The sequence below is a fragment of the Fopius arisanus genome, unplaced genomic scaffold (assembly GCF_000806365.1).
Source record: "Fopius arisanus strain USDA-PBARC FA_bdor unplaced genomic scaffold, ASM80636v1 scaffold00010, whole genome shotgun sequence".
NCBI lineage: Eukaryota > Metazoa > Arthropoda > Insecta > Hymenoptera > Braconidae > Fopius > Fopius arisanus.
Genome location: NW_011887749.1, coordinates 1,522,839 through 1,526,467, shown reverse-complemented (window position 1 = coordinate 1,526,467; position 3,629 = coordinate 1,522,839).

Here is a 3,629-nt window from a genome sequence, read left to right as displayed (position 1 = left end):
ATTTGTTGTCGGCTAAGATCATGCCGAAATTTAATTAATTTTTTTTAATTAATCAGTTGATGTACAAACAAGAATTTTATAGGTACAATCATGTACTAACGATGTACAATCGAGTACATAAGGTCGTTTTTCTAATTAGTGACCCATGTCGGCTAAGTACCTGGAGGTAACCTTATTAGATCCATTGCTCGAAATACAATACCCCAATTGCGTGAGGCCCAGTGTAGTCAGAGTGTAGCAGCGTGCCCTTAGAGGGGCGCAGTTAGACGGAGAGCGCCGCGCGTTATTCCTCAAAATTTAAAAAGCCTTACCGCCGAAATATTCCACCAAATTTTGACCAATTCATCTTGAAAAAATCTTAGTTGTACCAGGTGTAATTGTTAAAACATCGTAGTGCCAGAAATTGATTATTTCTTAATCAGCTGAATATTGAATAATTATTTTATTCTAAATTGAAAAAAAATATGAGTTGTCAGTTCTTTAAAATTTAATCAATTAATTATGAATTTAAAGTTCAACTCATAAGTTTTGCACACTCTTGTCAACGGAAACCGCGTGAATTTCAACTTATAAACTTGACATCTCTATCAAAATTGCTCAAGTACCTTGAAAATTTATTCAAAGTTGCAGTAGGGCAACAGAAGTGGAAGTAAGGGGCAAAAAGACTACAAAAAGGACAAAGATCAAAAAATCTATCTATCTATCAAAATTGCTCAAGTACCTTGAAATTTTTTTTTTTCCCCCGCTTTTCCTTTTCTTTAGCGACATTGCTCCTCTTTTCCTGTTGTTAAGTGTTACCCCCACTTCGGTTGATTTCATCCGAGGAGAAGGGCCTTTACGACCTCTGTCATAAACGCCCATCACCCGACACAATAAGCTTTCAGTAGATAGGCTGTGCCGGTTCTGGACAAACTCCAACATGTAATTCTGAAGTGCAGTCAGTTCTAGAAAAACTTTCTGAATAATCATCATGGCTGTCTTCGTTGGCGTGCAGGGGTTCAAGGCAGACGCTGACGAGTTTATCTTTAAGGAGGGATACGCTTGATAAATGCTTTCGAGCAGTTTAATTTATTGTTCAAACCGCCATTCCCGTACACCTGTTTGTCCGACACCTACAGGAATATGAATTCATGGTGTACGCGGAACCATAATGGTATTGAAAGGAGTGATGGAGATATTCCTTATAACGAACTAAAGGAGCGGTTCAATAATCTTTTGGGGAAAAATACAACAAAAATTTATGTGAAGGGCTACGAGAAGAAAATATGGATCGGGGAATTAACGAAAATAGCTAGCATTGATCTGGAGGATATGGACTGCCTACCATTATATCTGCTCCAAACGCTCCCAGCCATTCCACCTCAGGAGCAATGGCATAATAACTGCACAAAAGCCAATAATTGTTCACTCGAAAATGTACAGCGATTAAGACTCTGGTTTATAGAAAATAAGTTGTAATTCCATTAATAAAATCGTTAAGTTTTAACATTATATGAGTTTTATTGATTTCGAAAATTCTTACGATTCTACTTTTACATAGAGTTATGTCACCCTCCTCACAGTATTACTCACCGGTTGATATTCAATGATACGGTCGTGTAATATCAAACAATATGCAGCTGTAGCATCAGGGAATGCTACATTTGATTCGAATTCCAAACGAATATCTACAGGTCCAGACTTTAAAAATTCATTCTGACTCAAGCAATCAATTACAATGAGAGGGGCTGTTTGTATGAATTTGGATCACGATAGTAATGGTTCAGACTCTTTGTTGCAATGAGACGTTTGAAAATTCACATACATATCATATAAGATTGCGAACTGATTTTGCCGAACGTCTACATTCATGTTACCATATGGGTAACTTTGAGAATCTAAGAACAATTTTACATCTCGAATATTATAATGATCGAATTTACTCACGTCTGAGAGTGAAATGTTTTTTCTTCCAGTTTGGAAGCCTACAATGACATAACGAGGTTTTTCTAGTTGTGTTGATGTCTTCACTGCCCATACATGGTTAGTCCTATTTGGTAAGAGTGGATACTCACATAATTCCCATGTTCGAAATCTTATGAGAATAATAGGATGCTTGCTGATGTAGCTATCAACAATGTTATTTTTTTATCATCTGCTGCTTCAACATAAGGCACTAATCACTCGATTTTGGTCAACGCACTATTGAATGCTTCAGCTTGCGCTCCTTGAGCTGGTGCAGTTTGTACTGTTACGTGTCCCCCTTCAAATACTAATTCAATTGTCTATCATCTGAACGCGTCTCTTTGGTAACGACTGTCTTTTGCAATAACATTATTCTTTGGTCTGTCTCTCTTCGGAGTTCTGGTTCTTGACGCATTAAAATTGCACCTTGTGATTAATAAACCGTCCAAACAATTGATTAACTTGTGTCATTATTCTTCGCTGGATATTACATTGGTGTCAGAAGTTTGTTGAATAAACCTACGTGCAAAAAGGATTCAGCGCATTTAACAAAGACGGACTGAATTGAACCTCAACTCGCATCTGTCAAACCTCTCTTACTCTATTTTGGATTTTTGATCATCGTAACCACCAAAGGGTGAGCCCATTTTCTTGAAATAATTATGACGGGGAGGGGGAGACGCAGGAGAAATTTGGAGGAGCGCCCTGGCCCTTTGGCTTCCGGATTTCTTGCACATTTACCGTCGGATGATGAGCTTCAACCAAACTCCTCTCCACTTCAACTAAAAGAATTGGAAAATCGTCTACGGAATGAATTCCGAAATCAACTACGTGATGTTGTTTCGGACATCAGAAAAACATTTCGACAATAAAGGCAGGAGGATCGACGAACTACCCGAACAAATAATTTCAATTTAGTGCGAAGTCCCCCAAATGATCCTGCTGCTTCAACTGAACCTGAGAATCTTCAAAACCCTCAACTACAACCTCCTAGGAATCCAACCGCATCAATCACTGCAGAGATTCCTCAAAACCTGCCACAACAACCTGCGGGCACTGCGGACATTTCAAATGACCCGGAACCTCCCTAGAACCTTCAGCAACAGCCTAGGAGGAACCCAGTAACTCCAAACAGTGCGGAGATTCTTCAGAATTTACAACCTCAGCCTCCAAGACTTCCAGTTTTCCCAAACAATCCTGGACAATCTCAGGCTTTTCAACAACCTGGTCAAAGGATTCTAAGTACTCCGAATATCGCTGAGTCTCACCAAAACGTTCAATGTCTAAGATCTTCAAACGTTCTCCAAGGTCCTTCTATGGAACCAAATACAGCCCCAGCGGTCTCTGTACATCCTAGATCGTGCCAACATCTCCCTGTGTGTTCTGGCGTATCTCAGCCAGCGCCGTTACCCCAAATGCCACATTACCCTCCACGAAGGAATCCACCAGATAACTACCAAAATTATTTTACTCAATTGAATAGTTCTGCCAATGCTTCTGGTTCACTTGTTGAAGACAAAAATGCTCATATTAAACCAGATACGTATGATGGTTCTGAACTCTGGACGCATTACCATCTTCAATTTGAAATTGGTGCAGCTCACAATCATTGGTCAGAACAAACCAAAGCTGCCCAATTATTGACTCATCTTCGCGGCAAAGCTCGTCTGATTTTTAGTAAATTA